At 33.6% G+C, this 17,946-nt stretch overlaps 1 long non-coding RNA gene across 2 annotated transcripts; it reads left to right on the top strand.

The window, feature by feature from the left end:
- Positions 1-337: 337 nt before the first annotated feature.
- Positions 338-15,790, top strand: LOC134843941 (uncharacterized). Of its 2 annotated transcripts, none has more exons than XR_010162647.1 (2): positions 338-634; positions 14,047-15,790. It is a non-coding gene; the product is annotated as an uncharacterized LOC134843941 (long non-coding RNA). The 2 variants fall into 2 exon arrangements; XR_010162646.1 differs by having other exon boundaries at positions 338-638.
- The last annotated feature ends 2,156 nt before the right edge of the window (positions 15,791-17,946 follow it).

Genomic DNA, 17,946 nt, shown 5'->3' with positions numbered 1-17,946 from the left:
AGTTTAACGTCTGGGCATTTTTCTCGTGTCATTTTCATGGCTTTGAAAATTTTGATCTACTTTCTTTGTTTTGAATTTGAGAAAGGTGACATTGAAAAGGTGACATTTGGTCTACTGGTATCCCGTGGTAAAAAGAATGAAAAGAAAAGAAAACAACCTCTGGACTGTTATGAAAAAAAAAAACACTTTTGCAAAATACACTAAAAAGTGTTTTGATTGCTAAGTTGCACTTTTGCAGCACTTTGACAAGAAATGTGAGAAAGGAAGAGCGAAGGAAATTAAGAAAAATAACAGGAAATATAGATCAAGAGTTTACCTTCTGCAGTTTAGAGAGCGTTAAAAGTTCAATGAGGGGGAGATGGCACGATAAAAATTTGCGATTTATTCATCCAGAACAAAGTTAGAATTCACACATTTATTCCTTGTTTCTTACCATTTGTGGCATCAACTGTTTTTAAAAATCAATCAAGCGTTAAGCTGTTGAATTATTTTTAGCCGGAGTCTCAATTTTAAGACCAAGTCTTATCTCTTGACTTCCCGTGGAGAATTATCAGCTTTATTTATAACACAAAAATATCTCCGGCACTTTGTCCTGATTTATTTGTTTTGTTGAGATCCATCGCTAAAAAATTCTGTCAGTTAGTATTTAAGACCGTTTTTTTGTTCCGTCTTTCAAAAAGAGGATTTTTTTCTCTGGACAGATTTTTGACAAAAACTTTTTTGTACCACCTTCAAAGATATAGATGCCCTGAGTCATGCCTTAGAATTCATATTTTGCAGTAGAATCATGCTGCTGAACCAAAATCTTCAACTCATTAAGGAAAATATCAGGAAGGTTCAGTTTATGAGGAGAAACTCAATATTTTAAAAATAAATTTAAAAAAATTTGGGTTCTTAAATAATACCAAAAATGATTTTTACTCATTTTTCTGAGAAAAAGCTTGTAATTAAACTTTTTTTCACTTTTGAAATCTGTCTAATTTCTACTCCATAAAAACGATGCTTTATAGGTCAAACTCTGATAATGTCCTACTGGGCCTAGCCCTCAGCTTAAACTTAAAACAATGAGTCATCTGCGGTGGTTTGAAAAAATCAATTGTGTCAGATTGCTGGACTAATAAATGGCGCGAAAGCACCACCCGGTTCGATGTGCTCACTTTAAGTTTCGACTCAACGTGAGTGCCCACCAAAAAGATAGTCGAGGAAGCTTTTTGGGTCCAGCACAAATCGAAACCTGTCGAAATTTGGTCGAGCGCGGTCGAAAAATACTGAAGCACGGTCGAAACATACCTCGAGCAGGATCAAAAATTATCTCAAGCGTGGTCGAAAATTAACTCGAGCAAATTCAAAAAACAACTCGAGCACGGTCGAAACGTACTTCGAGCACGTTCGTAGCGCGGTAAGATAAAATCTGTTCAAGAAAATTTCTACGCGTACAATTTTTAAAAAAAATTTTTAACGGAAATTGAAAAACAACACTCACAAGATGGAAAATCTTATTTCAAAATTCAGTTCGACTCAACAATTTTGGATAATTCATGGTCAAAACAGTTGGTCGTAACAGTCAAAACATATCTGATTGGGTCGAGCTCATTTTTTTGAGCCGAAACGATTGAAAGATATCTGGCGTAGATCTAGCAAAGTCGATAACAATTTTCTTGGTCGAAAACTTCAATACGTACCTGAATTTGGAGAGATGATCGAAACATACGTAAAAATTGGCCAGCCGGTCGGAATATACCAAAATTTGGTCGGGACAGTCGAAAATTACAGTAAGCTCCTCGACCCGTACAAAGAAGAAAATGGAAAAAAAATAATCAGCACATGAATGATAAATGCAAATAAAATTGGCTACCCAATTTGTTCTTCATATTAATTAATTTTGACGAATTTGATGTTGCAAAAAATGTTCCGCTCAATACCTGCAGCGACTGCCCATGGATCATAATCGGATCTATTGTCATTATATGGCCAGTATCGATAAAATTACAAAAATAACCTATTATAATCAATGAAAAATGTATTATAATCCTTTTATTTTTGAATATCAATATGATCAATTATAATCTAATATACTCCATTAAAAACGGATTAGAAAACCTAATGTTTTCTTTGCCAATATATATATATATATATAATCTATTATACTTGATCATAATCATTTATAAAGGCTTTTTTAAAAAATAATTCACTAAACTTACTTTTGTTTTAAATTCTCATTCCCGGTTTAATGCAGCTGATACCTATTATGTTTCATAATTTGTTACATTTCACATTAAAATATATTATTCTTACTCCATTTTTTAAAATTCATCGCAGGTTTGTTTCTATCAAAATCATCATTCGCAAGGTGTGCTAATGTTTGAACGGGGGTAGGGGTTAATTATTAACTGTAGAATGGGGCAGTTCACTGAATAAACTCCCGCCCCAGTTTACCTGTACCCTTTTTAGTTGGAGGGTGGGGTCTAAAAATAACGTTGGGAAGGCGAGTTGACGTTGAGTAACTGCCACCTGTTCTGGGGATAAAAACTTTTTCGAGGGTAAGCTGTATACAATGGATTATCTTGACACAACAATTGACACAACAACAGGTCCAAAAGTAATGATTTATGTTAGATTATATTTGGTTATAATGCATTATTTGATTTTCAAAAAAATCGATGACATTGACAATGTAATCAATTTTGTGGTATGAGTTTTATATCGGTTATTAACAATAATGGGCGCTCGGTGCGGGTAAAAAACCTTTGTTATTTGATTTTATCCAGCAATTTTTTTTTCTTCATTTTTAAAAATATTTAATTAGAGTTGCAGAATTTGAAGTATGCCATGTATTGTTTCACTTTGGTTTCATTCATATTTTTCATCCATCAGTGTGTGTTAGTGGTGGAATAACGTGGCCCTGATATCACTTGTAAATGAAATCGAATATGAAAATAAATACGCAGTGAATATTTTAGAAAAAAAATAGCGACCCACTTTTTTGTTTGAATGAAAACGAACGTGTTTTTCAAAATGAAAGAATAAAATTTCAAAACACTGAAAATTCAATTACTTTGCAATAAGAATTGAACTTACACATATTGGCTCAAGTGAAGGAAGAAATAAAGCAAGCCAATAAAGGTTTTCTTTCTTCCATAGAATTCTTAGACAATTAAATTAATTTTTATCAGTGGTTGGACAAAAAAGAGCATCCAATTCCATTTTGATTGATTTAAAGCATCGTCAGAATCTTCAGAAGGAATTTCCGGCTATTCACGTAAACATTTCCGCTAAAAATGATTTTCCTATGTTTTGTTTTCGTACTTTCAGTTATCTTTTTCAAAAAATTACGATTATCAAAGAATTACGATTGTTTGCTCCTGGTTTGTCAATTTTACTTTTATATTTTTAAGCGTCTTCTTAAAATGAAAAATTTGTGAAGTCGACGATCAGTTAAGTAATTAAGTGTACAACAATAAATATTTATGAAACTCGTGTTAAAGTTCCAACCACTCGCAAAAGTTTGGGTGAAAAATTTCGCTACGATTGGAACTGTTTCACACAATTTCACATTTATCAAGAAATGTCCTAAACAAAGGATATGATATTCCAATTTTTTTAAAATCCAATCGGATTTCAGAAGTTCGTTTAAGAAATTTCCTGTTGTCGGTAAAACAACGTGCATAATTTGCGATACTAGAAAGTAAAAAAAAAAATCAAAAATTGAAAAAGAGACCTAAAAAAAATGCAAAAAATACAGAAAATATCTGAAAAAAATAATCTCATTTATTTAAAATTTTATATAGAGCTTTGAAGTGAAGGAACAAATAAAGCAAGCCAATAAACGTTTTCTTTCTTCCATAGAAGTCTTAGACAATCAATTCAATTTGTATCAGTGGTTTGACAAAAAAGAGCATCCAATTCCCTTTTGATTGATTTAAACCATCGTCAGAATCTTCAGAAGGATTTCCCGGTTATTCACGTAAAAATTTCCGTTAAAAAAGATTTTCCTATGTTTTGTTTTCGTACTTTCAGTTATCTTTTTCAAAGAATTACGATTATCAAAAAATTACGATTGTTTGCTCCTGGTTTGTCAATTTTACTTTTATATTTTTCAGCGTCTTCTAAAAATGAAAAATTTGTGAAGTCGACGATCAGTTAAGTAATTAAGTGTACAACAATCAATAATTATGAAACTCGTGTTAAAGTTCCAACCACTCGCAAAAGTTTGGGTGAAAAATCTCGCTACGATTGGAACTGTTTCACACAATTTCACATGTATCAAGAAATGTCCTAAACAAAGGATATGATATTCCAATTTTTTAAAATTCCAAAGGGATTTCAAAAGTTCGTTTAAGAAATGTCCTATTGTCGGTAAAAAATGTTCGTGACAATTCCGTTTTCCTAAAAATGGGTAGTTTTGGTTTCGTTAAATTAATCAAGATTTAAACTGACACTACCTAAAAATTTCATGAGAAAATTATATGATAATAAGCTTTTTACACAGCCCAACAAAATTGTAGAAATATACATTTTTCAAAAAATTGTATGAAACGTTTGAATTTGTTTTTAACATAAGACTTTGCTGTTTTATAATTCAAAAATGACCTTTTTTGGCTATCAACTAAAAATATACTCTGCCATACAGTTTCGTTTTCTAGGGGAGATTCGTTACTAGGTACCATCCAATTCCCTTTTGATTGATTTGAACCGTCGTCAGAATCTTCAGAAGGAATTCCCGGTTATTCACGTAAAAGTTTACGCTGAAAATGATATTCCTATGCATGTTTTGTTTTCGTACTTTCAGTTACATTTCAACATCTGAATGATTATCAAAGAATTACGATTGTTTGCTCCTGGTTTGTCAATTTTACTTTTATATTTTTAAGCGTCTTCTAAAAATGAAAAATTTGTGAAGTCGACGATCAGTTAAGTAATTAAGTGTACAACAATAAATATTTATGAAACTCGTGTTAAAGTTCCAACCACTCGCAAAAGTTTGGGTGAAAAATCTCGCTACGATTGGAACTGTTTCACACAATTTCACATGTATCAAGAAATGTCCTAAACAAAGGATATGATATTCCAATTTTTTAAAATTCCAATGGGATTTCAAAAGTTCGTTTAAGAAATGTCCTATTGTCGGTAAAAAATGTTCGTGACGATTCCGTTTTCCTAAAAATGGATAGTTTTGGTTTCGTTAAATTAATCAAGATTTAAACTGACACTACCTAAAAATTTCATGAGAAAATTATATGATAATAAGCTTTTTACACAGCCCAACAAAATTGTAGAAATATACATTTTTCAAAAAATTGTATGAAACGTTTGAAATTTGTTTTTAACATAAGACTTTGCTGTTTTATAATTCAAAAATGACCTTTTTTGGCTATCAACTAAAAATATACTCTGCCATACAGTTTCGTTTTCTAGGGGAGATTCGTTACTAGGTACCATCCAATTCCCTTTTGATTGATTTGAACCGTCGTCAGAATCTTCAGAAGGAATTCCCGGTTATTCACGTAAAAGTTTACGCTGAAAATGATATTCCTATGCATGTTTTGTTTTCGTACTTTCAGTTACATTTCAACATCTGAATGATTATCAAAGAATTACGATTGTTTGCTCCTGGTTTGTTCTAGTTGTTCCTGGTTTGAGGGCAAAAAGCTAAATATATCCCCACTTTTTCCTTTTCACTTTTGCCTACTCTTAAACCAATGAGAAAAACGTGTTTGAAACTTTAAATTTCATTCATTTTGTCAGGATAGCTTACATCAGCAGTGTACATATTTTTGCTCGTGGGAAAAAAAGCAAATTTGAACACAGATAGCCGGTTGCTCTGCAAGTAGCACAGAATGTTCCGACTTAGAACTTAGAAAAAAACGTAAGATTTTTTTTTCAAAAACGTGTCATTATTTTTGCATGGTGTGATAAAAAGATCTGAACGAAAAAAAAACTTGACAACCGTATCTGACAGTCATAGTAATAAAGGCCTTTTGAAGAGCAGATTTTGACAAGAATTGACTAGAAACACAAAAAAAAACTTGAAATTGTATGCAGAAAGTTAATTTAAACTTGTTTGCAAATATTGATGAAGTTTTAAAACTTTGCTAACAAAATGGCACTAAGAACTCCAAAAACAGTTTTTTATTTTCTTAAAATTAAGTTTTCGCGGCTTAAAGTAAGCTTAAATCAGGTTTTGAGGTTTTGCAAGCCTAAACGCTCACACCATATTAGTTCGAAATTAGACCGAAAATCCAAAATTTTCAATCGGTTTTTCTCGACACTGAAAATGTTTTGAAATTTCATTATGTTACTCGAATCATAATTGAAATAATTTTAATATGATATATCTCTCGACCCATTCCGATAAATATTTGTGACATCTGATTTTGCGTGGAAAACAAAAAAACTAAAACAAACTCGAATACAAAGTTTCTCCCCATTTTTCATATGGTCGGAACAAAAGCTCATAACATCTCAAAACCACGTTGTTGGAGAGATGGAGAACTAATTTTAATTGTCTGTAAAATATTTGAGCGAAATCAATCGTTAAATTGATAACCTTTCTGCTTGCCAAAAAGGCAAGAACAAACTCTTGTTTTTCGTGTTAACGAATTCAAAAATTCAAAAAATATACTAGTATTTACATATCAATCCCCCTTTCAGGAAAGTGGGAGATTGTCGCGTAGATTAAATAAGTCAAATTTTCAACCAATCAGAATGCATCAAAATTTGAATTCTCAATACAATCTTTAGTGCTAATTACTGTATTTCTTGATATCAGTGGAGATTATTCAGTACACACCATAAAAGGGGGAGGGGGGGGGGGGGGGGGGGAGAAAGATTGTTAACTAGATTCAAACATGATTTAAGCTGAGATGAGGTTTTAATCAGACACGTTATGAATTCTTCAACACAAACGTTTTTGCCATGTTTTTTTTTTAACTGACTTGTATGCTGTCTGAACAATATGGATAGGTTGATTACCTGTGATCAGTTTTTTTTTTTACAAATATGGGGCTGGATTGCTTTAAAAATAGCGGAGTAAGCGCGTAAAACAGCTATGGTTATCTATGATTATGCATTTTTTGTACAGAGGCGAAGAGGAGCTTTGCATAACTTGCGATACTAGAAAGTAATTAAAAAATCAAAAATTGAAAAAGATACCTCAAAAAAAAAATTTTGTCAAAAAATGCAAAAAAAATACAGAAAATATCTGAAACAAAATAATCTGAACCATTTAAAATTTTACAAAGAGCTTTGAAATTGCTAAAAAAACTGAACTTTTTCTGCCGGACCTAAGCCGACAAAAACTAGCAAGCACGAAATTCTAAAATATTCAAAAATTTTCAATTTGGACAAAAAACAGGTCACAACTGAAATCGATTTTCTGAGACTTGTCGCCTCAAGCATGGGTGTTACCATTGCACTAAATGCACAGAACACTTCTTGGTTTTATAAAGAAAACATCTTTCAAAAAAAGAACAGCATGAAAAATAAACTAGCAAAAAAAAGAAGCTTGGAAATTTTGGATCTCAGTTGCTTGCTTGAAACTGGAATACACTGAAATATTTTTCTAATTTGACTAACTAATGCCCAAATTTCACGCGCAATAGTGCTGCGGCCACTAAGCTGATAAAAAAGCAGATAAACGAGCGGACAATTTTCAGCTTACAGTCTTGTATGGATGTCTTGTCTGGCAAAAGCCCTTAAATTTTCTAGAAGCGCGAAATAAGTCGTCATTTTGATTTCATATGAGCCCAAGTTAAATTGATTCAAAAGTTTCTGTTAAACTAGTGGTTAACCCGAAAAATTCTATATTCCGACTTGACAAAACTCTGTAATCTCAAGCGTAAATAATAAAATATCAATTTTTAGTCCTAAGTGAGCATGAATATAGCGGTAAAAAACAATGCAGAAAAATTTCAGTGATCAATTTGTTTTGGATTAGTCATAATTTTTCAATATTGAAAAAACAAGGATCATTTAAGTAGGAACTATGTTACCCCTGCGCCACTCGCTGCTTCGTGCATGGAGTCGTATATGTAATCATCAATTTGCGTGCAATTATTCAGCGTGTTTTTTGTTTAACAAAATTTTACGGGTTAAATATAGCCAATAGACAGATGGAAAAGGGTAATGAACGCAAATAAACAGAAAGAAAACACTTTGTTGAACAAATCTCAACTTTTGAAATTCAAAGAAAAAAGTAGATAACCTCCTTTAAGCTCTTTGAATTTCTAGAAAAATTTATGATGGGCGTTTTTTTATTACAATAAACCAACTCGAGAAAAGTGGAATAAAAGGTGAAGTTTTTATTCCGCTGGAAATCTAGAAGACATTCACGTTTTTTCGCGCCAACTCCACGTTCGTTTTTGGAAAGTGCAATTAGCCTACCTTGTAAAAGAAGAGTTTCAATTGAACTCAAAAAGTGCATTCATACCGTATTGCATTTATAAATGCATTAATATGGATGAATGTACATCTGTAGCTATTAGAGCATCTTAAATCTTTTTCCTGAAAACAAACCTAAAAAAGTCACCAAGACCTGTAAATGAGTCTCCACTACATTCTTTCCTCGTATAAATTATAAAATTCGAGTAGAAAAAAGGTGTGAAGGCCAGCCTCAAATCAAATTTTGTTAGTAAACCTGTCAGCGAAAACATTCAGAGCAGTTTTCTTGGTACTGATAAAACTTGGTACAGACATTTTTTTCGGAGCCCAAACAGCGACCAGAAGGGTTTTAATAGGATACCATATTTAACCCTTGTCACCGTTTTTTGAGGTTAACAAAGTCAGAGAGTAAAAATTTTCTTGCGACCCCCTTTTGGGTCGGAAGAAAAATTTGAAAAAATATCTTTGTCAGAAGTGATTTTTGGCATTTCGCAAGGGGGCAATTATAAAAAACTGAAAAAATTAAACTCCCGAGTGCTCCTCTGTGCGCCTTGAAAGTCAAAGGACCCGACTTTTTTGGGGAAAATTCCTTTGCACCAGGCGATTTTTGAGAAAATGAGCCAAAAACTCATTTTTGGACAGTTACAGAAAGCTTTTGACCCAAAGTTCGTAAAATAGTACCAAAAGCGAGACGCTTTGGGGGTTAATTGCTCTGACTTTTTGTGTGGCGACGTGATTAACCCTACCATTAATCCGCCTAACCTAAGACATTTAAATTGTATATTACGCCATGATAAGTGCAAGCTCATAACTTAAAAAAACGTATTTTTAAAAGTGTTGATGCTAAACCAGATCTGAAATTTTTCGCCCTCTCAGTCGAACGTATCTTGCTGTAATCATTTCCTTGAGTGTCACGTCTGACGCCTTTGCTGATATCATGCACACATCAGGTGCACATAAACAGGTCAATCAGTTTTCTATTGGTTTTTAAATTTACATCAGATCAACCACCCGCAAAGTTATTGCCGCTAGGTTGCTGGGAGTTGTCAATTTGAGTAGCTTACCACATCGAGTTACAGACGGATGATTTTTAGAATTCTAGAATCTGCAGATTATCAAAGGCAGCCAACTCAGCTTGATATTTTTTGAAGTTCAGATAAAACACAGGACCAAGAGCACTTCTTTCAGAACTTTTTGCATTTTATATCCGTACTTCTGCGGAATATATAAGTTGAAGATATCTAAACAAAGTGTGAATCAATCAATCGATGATCTGTCATTAAATTTTGAGTGAAAAATTGATTTGAGTTCAATTTGGGCTCGATTGAGTGATATAACATTACAACTAAATCGTTATAATCCCTAAATAAAAAGAGATTTGTTGAACTCTAATATTATTTTCAAAAGGATAACCAGAGCTTGCAGTAATTTTAACAAACCTCAATTAGTTCAAGTTTGTGGTTTTCTGATGTTTCGAAGAATCTTATAGATCTGGTTACTTATAAAGAAAACTTTTAAAAGCCACCAATCATTTCACTTTGGATTCGGATATGTTTTTTCAAGCCTTTCACTAATTTCCTCAAAAACTAGGTATTTGCTTATTGAGCTTAAAAAATCACTTTTAGGTTTGTTTTATTACCCAACCTCTGTCATCAAATGGTTCTGCACTCTTGTGGATCTTATAAGAGCTTGTGTAAACTATCCGTATATATAGAAAATTGGCATGTTTGCATTATAAATGGCCATAGCAAAATTCATCCAAATAGTGTTCTTTACGTATTCGGGATTCTCGAAATTGTTACTAAGCCAACCCTGATTTCTCATTGATATTTCAAAATTGCTCATTGACATTATCAGCCTAAACAGACATTATATAGCACCACAACTCATTACATTTCTTAAAAAGCCCTTGGAGTATTCGGGTTCAGTGTCATTTTCTGAGCCAATAATTTTGCAGCTGTTTTAACTTCTAGTAATTTATTTATAACGCAAGACTGCATTTCAGTTTACCTAGTCAAAAACCATGTCCGCCTCCTTGTGATTCGCTTCTAGGGGAAAGGAAACCGTTGTAACTTAAGCTGGCGGATCTATATCGGTCTTAAGGGCGGATCAATATGGATCTGATAATCACGGAAACATTGCTGTCAGGGAAAAACAATTACACTAGGGCTCATTGGCACCAAACAGGATCTACTTAACAATCCCTCTCGCATGATATCTTCTAAAGAATCTCCACCCCCTCTAAATAAAAATAGTAAATTAGCATTGGAGCTTTCTATTGAGAAGTCTGCTTTTGTGGCATTCTGGTTGGTTAAAAACTCTACTATATTAATCCACTTAACAATCTAAACCCTTGAAAGGAGGAGGGGAGAGATTGTTAAGTAGAACCTGAACAGAATCATTATCGGAAACTTGAAGTAGAAAAAAAACTCAATTATTTTTTTCATAACTTTTTATGCGCTAGCCAAGTCAACGTAACTCGTGTATTATAATATTGCGCAAATTTAGTAGGCTTATTGGAAGTTCTGCCTGTATTATGTAGATACTTTTGCAGCTTGCTGCCCTTTCAACAAAGTGGTATCAGGAGGGAATTGTTTTCACTTCACTTTTCATTAAAAGCTTTGGAAAGCTATTTTTATCCGTTCGTATTAGTATGCAAAAAGAAAAAAGATCGGTCCTCTTGCAAACATCCCATAGAGTAGGTATCCGAAATTACGTATAAATTTTGCAATTTTAAGCTATAATATTTGAGAAAAATGCTTTTATGCATGAAGATCACCCGCTACACTCCGTCCTCAATTCTGGATGCTTAAGGTTTCCAAAGGATCCCCTTTTGCCGCTATATTTATCGAAGTCACTTTAGCAATAAGGCGCGCCGAAAGAAACGTGCTTTTTTGGTCTAATCTTTCCTTTAAAGGCTCGAAAAGTTTTGATTTTGATCCGAAAAAATAGATCAACCGTAGAATCTCCCCCCCCCCCCCCCCCAAGGAACCTACCGTAGAATCTCCCCTCTAGCCACGTGTTAATTTAGAAAAATGATTTCGTATCGAACATTCATTTGAAACAAAAGCGCAGATTTGACTGCCTGAGAAAACTTTTCAAAAGGAATATTTATTTTATACTGTTAATTAACCAAATTATTATTCATTCTTATCTTTGTATTTTTTTTTCACTAATTAGATCAATTTAATTTGCTATCAGAGTTGATTTACGAAAAACCAGCATCCTCCCCTAAATCGATTAGGGGCGGGGGGAACTGTACGGTTGATCCGAAAAAATACCACTCGGTGCAGAAAGTTTTGCTTAAATATCAGTAGCGGATTAAAGGGGAACGAACGCCCCCCATCAGGGATGACCCCTGCCGCCCTTTATACTATTTTGAGATATCCAATTTTATTTTTCTTGGTTATTTACGATCTGAAAAAATCATCTCAGATCTAATTTCAGATCAGAAATTTAATTTTTCGTGGGAATTTCAGATCAGAAAAATCAATGATTTTGACACAATTTCTGCTATTTTTGATAATTTTGTATTTTATAGCTTATGTTAGCTACTAGCTGGTACTCAGCAAAGTCTCCAATGGAAAACTGCCGAAATATATTTCCCCAAGCTTGAGATTAGCATTGGAAACGCATAAGTAGCGCCTGAAAACCAAAAATTGATAGGTCTTCTTACAGTTTTGGAAACTTTTTATCACAGTTGAACAAGAAATTTAGTCGTTAAATTAATCGTAATTTTTTTTCTAACGCTAGTTGATCTAAGCGTTATTGTAAATTGCAGAAACATAAAAAAATTAAAACTCAATTGTTTGCTCGAATTGAATAAATTATAATTTAACTAAGGGTTTATCAGATCTAACTTCAGATCTGAAATTTTCTATTTTAGATCCAAATTTCAGATCTGAACTTTTCAAATTCTTATCCAGATATGAAGTAAAAAATTTCAGATCTGAGAATCAACTAATGTAAGAAATAAAGAAATTCAGATCTTGCACAGAAAATCCCTTGGGTACGGGTGATGGACACTAAAATTATTCTAAAGAAAGCTGTGTCGCGAATACACACCAATTAGGGAAGCACGCGCCAAAAAACACAATTTTTTGGTCAAACTTTATCAAAATGTACCTAACAATGCTTTTTTGGCCGGTTTTTCAGAACTTTGCAGAAATTTGGGTCAAAATAGAGTACTAATAGTGATTTTTAAGAGCTCGGAAAATCACTTTTAGTAATCAATTTGGTCGACCTACAAAAATTTGATAGTTTTCGAAATGTTTTTGAAAATCCACCCACTTCGAGAAAATCTTAGATCCGCTCCTGCTAAACTTTCTAGCGTTTCGGCAGAGATCGATTTATTTTGATTTAACCAGTCACAGTTAACCAGCCAGAGCTTTATGCTCTCCAAACCCCCATTTCACAAATACAAATAATGCTTCTATTTTATGGTGTATGGTGTAACGAGGGGTATTACAAAAAGCGCAGAGGCAGGAAAAAGGCCCAATCGGGAGGTTAAATATTGAGGTTTGCTAAGCTATGGTTACATACAAGAGGTCACCTTGTAAATTGCAGTGCACGTGCAATTTGAACCCGCAATCAAATAATTACTGGGCATCATCAGTAACCATTCGCCATAACGCCAACTTAACATGGATGTCAACTTACCTAGAAAGAAAATAAGGAAGCAAAAACCAACAAGTATCATTAAAAAAGCTAACGAAAGAAAAAACGAACACGCATTTCATTAACAATTCTCATTGTATCAATTTGTGTTTGAAGACTTTTTCTATTCTGCACTCTCTGAAAATGATAAATGTTCTCTTCTTTCAGCCATTTATTTTGTGTTCTCTGCAAGTGTAAGCCACTTCAACTTTGAATTTTTTGAAGTTTGACCTAGCAATAGATTTTTAGACTTCTTCCAACTTTTAGCGCAAGAAAGATCTTATTGCCTTTTTTTATGAAATAAAAATCGAGAATTTATAGCAACAGTGGAAACTCAACTCAAATTGGAAAACAACAAAGAAGGAGTTATACATAGATAATTGAATTCATTATATTTCCTATTTTGTTTTTTGACTTTTTGATTACCATTTTTATTATTTTGGTTCATTTTTTGAATTAATTTTAGGAATCATTCTTCACTATAGGCAGTACTCAAATAGCTATAGTAATTTTTCAGAATTAAAAAGCGTTCATATATGTGAGAGTAATATCAATTTGACAATAAACTTCGCGACCTATTTAATCACATGAAAATAATTCTGAACTGAGCCATATTTTGTCTCGGCTTTTGAAATTTTACCAACTGGCCGCAAAATGTTTTGGTAAGCTTGAGACAGCTTAAGACACCCATTTTTAGGTAACTTTTTCTGGTAATAAATTCAAAATTCACGTGCATGCTTGCCGTCGGTCTTTCAATTGATCGAAGTACTTCAGTCATTTAATAGCTAATCTTTGTGCATATTTGTTGGAAAGATCATAAAATCAACTATCTTAAAAACACTGAATATCAATCATTTGTACTTCAACATTAAGAAAATTCTCTTTTGTTGAACATTTTTTTTTCGCTGAAAGTATCTTCGAGGAAACGAACTATATGATATGTTTCATATTTTTACCCAGGCTATACTCTCATTTCTGCTTTGACTCCAGATGTTTTATTGTTTGCTTCAGAACTTCAGCCAGCCACCAACTAAATCACTCAAACTGGCTTAATTCTCTGCAGATACACGCTTTGAAATACAAATCACATGGAACTTTACCAACAACACCGAAAATAGTTTTAGGCCTTATTACTAGAAATGGTCTCGCGAAGTCCCTCCAACTATTACATTTTTCGTTCCTCGAACTGGAAGAATCCAAGTCCAAGTCGATCATAATTTGACTGGCGCCAACTGAGCTCCAATGTTTGTGACTTTGAGTAACAAATTATACTAACAAAACACATTTCATTCAAATCCCCTGTCTTAACTTTTATTGCACATTCAACGACAGTTGAAAAAAATTTAGCATCAAATTACGCGTTCATTTGCATATAGTTTTTTCTTTGTCCTTTAACAGGCGTATTTTTATTGGCAGCAAATAGCAATGGCGTATAACTCAAAAACTGAAGTTTTTTACGGCAGCTTAGACTGTTTTTCAATCGCGATGAACCTTCTCAGCCTAATCGCACTTCGCAAAGTCAGCAAATTATTCAATCATGAAGTTTTGATCCTAATCGGCTCCATTACAATTCTATCTCTATCAGGTTGTACTCTTTTTGTCATCAAGATCGTCAAAAACTTTCAAGGTCCGGGCAACATGGCTAGTTTAGTTTGCTTAGCCGTACCAATTACTTATAACCTACTCCTGCCCGCCATCTTATCCAAAGGGCTGAAACAACTTCGTCCCAACGAAGATCTTCATTTCTCGTGTAGTTATCTTTACGGGATAGTTTGTACGTCGCTGGTTGTATTTTTTGTCATGGTTATTTCCCCCATGCCGGGAATGGATTATCATAAGTTTCAGCAACCGGTTCATGCTCCCCACCCAGGACTTCACACGAGCGTCGCGACGCCACTTCTCATGATTTCAGGCTCAGTGCCGCAAATGTTTTCATCGCTTCTCTCATTATTGCAAATTTACAAAATAAGCGGCAGTTTATTCTGCTGCAGACAGCACACAACTGTCAAACATGCGACATACGAGCATGAACTGATCAAAAAGTATCTGAGAAGGTGGGGACTTGGTTCGGTTATTTGTGTGTTCCCGTCCGCGTCAATGAACGCATTGGGTTTCTTTCTGTGGAAAGTAGGGCGAAAACTGCCAGCCTCTCTTGGGTTCTGCCATGCCCTGTGTGACACTTTACTTTTTCTCACCCAACCTATGGCTCTTATTTTGCTATGGCTCACCTACAAAATAAACCAACTCAATTCAGAAGTAGATCAAAAACAAAAAGTAGTTCACGTGAACAAACATATGGTCGAGCAAAACCGAAACACTCAACCAACTTATTACGTGACCGAAATGCCACAGCAGCAGTTTTTAGTGGCTTCAAATCATGAACCGCAGTTGGTACAGCATAACGGTCAACTATTCTCAATTCAACTTAATAACGGAAATGCCCGAATACATAATGGACGAGCTATAACCCATAAAAGTCTGGATCAATTTGCTCTCAATTCAACAGGAATGAACGACGTCCAGCCCAGTCCGAAGAAACAAAGAGAGAGTGTGAAAAGAATGTCATTTTCAGCTAATTCATCACCAGTTATGGCTTCAAGAGGAGCATTTATCCAAAGCGAAGTTTAATACACAAACAAAATTATTATTATTATTATGAGTTTATGTCTGCCATTTTCATAATGTTTGATTTAGTTTTCTATACCATAATTTCATTGGAAACCGTTAAATCATCTGAATTAAATTTTGATGTAAACTTCCTAGTTCCTAGAATTTGCTGCAAATGGCGCCAAGTTGTTTAACCTCTAGTAATACAATGCTTGCGATTATATATTTAAAAAAAAAAACACATTGCAGATAAGTTTTTACATTCAGTATTGCAAAACGCAAAAAAAAACAAATTAAAATAACAGGTTGCTTGTTCAAGTAGTCAAATGTTTTGACCACAGTTATTTTTATTTCGATATTTTGTTACTGTTTTGTCGAGTGCATGATCGTGCAACTTAGCTTTCTGAAGTACCTAGTTACAGTCGATAAAACAAAATCAAATTGTTTAAAATATAACCTTAAAATGGCACTCCATTCATCCACGCTTTGCTCGCTCCAAACGGCGAAACTTTGTCCTTCGAAAAACGTTTTAGATTCATTTATAATGAATAACAAAATTCAAGGTTCCGACTGCTTTTTAAGCTCTATGTTGAAAAAGAGAAAAACCTCATACTCAGTGTTCGCTTAACAAAAATTGATTTCTGAGTTTTTTTCATAAAACAGTACCATCACACGTTGTGTGAAGTGCAAAGTAATATTTTAGAAAATTACAGTTTTGATTTAAATAAAACGGACAAAAAAATTATAGGAGTTATAGGACAAAAAAAATTTAGGAGTTTTTCTCAAATTGGGTTAAGATTAGACAAAAAGCTGCTAATAATCTCACCAGAATTATCATGGTTCAATTTATTGTGCAAAATTTGCAACCAAATTTAACCCCAAAAACGTTTATTTAATTACTCAAAGGTACATGGAAACTACCAAGTTAAGTGATAAGACTTCGATAAAAAAAACCTCTTACTCAGCCTAACGAAGTTCTAGAAGCGTTAAATCTCCAAAAAACTCTATAAGAGAAAATTTTGTTGCTTGACATTTAAACAAAGGTCATTTTTAAAACACTCAAATTTCGAGCGTTTTACGAATATTTTGAAGATTTTTATCCTTCTAAAACTTTGTTTGGCTTTCGACTTCTTTCGATATAAACTTTTCATCATGTAGTTTGGTAGTTTCAGCGTAATTCTTGGGTCAATTACAAAAAACCAAAACGGCCACAGACATTTTTCCGCTCGCAACATGAGGCCATTAAGCCAGTATAAAATAGGCCGAAATCAATCAAGCTAAAAAAAAAGGAAAAAAAGTCGAAAACAATTTGTTTTCATGAAAAAATTTTACTATAATTTCAGCAAATTGTGTGATCCAGATGTCAGCATAAAAACTACATTTCACGTGGAAGGACTCAATATTAGGTCAATATTCGGTCACTAACCCGACAAGATACAAGCCGAAACTATTTGGGCAAAAAAAAGTTGTAAGCAAAAAAAACGAAAGAAATTACAAACAGCCGAGGTAAATCACAACAATAAAAGCAACTACATTGTAAATTGCAAATTGCGTACAGCAAAAAAAAAACTATTGTACGATGTGGCAACTAAGCCGACAAAACATAAGCAGAAAAATAATAAGCTGACAATTTATTATTCGAACCTAGGACCTTTGCCGTCCCAGGCGTATTCGTTACCTCCAGATCAAGCGTGCCTGAGACGCAAAAAATTCTAATTTCGAATGAACCGAACCTACGTTTACCGTTTCTAATTCTGACTAATTCTAACCATTCTGTGAACAAACTTATTATCGGGGAAAATTTAGTACCCGATCGCAAAACTGTTGCTTATCGCAAGGGTTCTTACTTAGATAAAGCGAAATTTGGCGAATAAGTTTGGTTGCGAACCTAGCAAAATAAATTGCACCATGATAATTCTGGAAACTTGAAATGAAGCATGATATCTGTTCTATTAAATACAAAGCTTATTTAACTCATCCGGGCAAAACTAACAAAACTTGAAATTTCAAATGCGTTTTTTGAAATCGAGCTCAGATTAGACACAGAAATAGGAAAAAAGGTTGCGTAGTCATGTCTGAGCTCAATTTCAGAAAAACGCGCTTGAAATTTCAAATTTTGTTAGTTTGGCCCTGATACTTTAAAAAAACCTATATTTAATAGAACAAATAGCATGCTTCAATTCAATTTGGAATTGAAAGCACAAAAATATCGCATGTTAATTATCACAAAATTGGCGAATTGGCAACTTTAAACTCCTTTTACTTCAAAAAAAAAGATTACACAATTGAAATATCAATTGATTA

This window comes from Symsagittifera roscoffensis, chromosome 4, assembly GCF_963678635.1.
Source record: "Symsagittifera roscoffensis chromosome 4, txSymRosc1.1, whole genome shotgun sequence".
NCBI lineage: Eukaryota > Metazoa > Xenacoelomorpha > Acoela > Convolutidae > Symsagittifera > Symsagittifera roscoffensis.
Note: the sequence above shows the minus strand (reverse complement) of the source record. Positions and strands in the feature narration are given on the sequence as shown.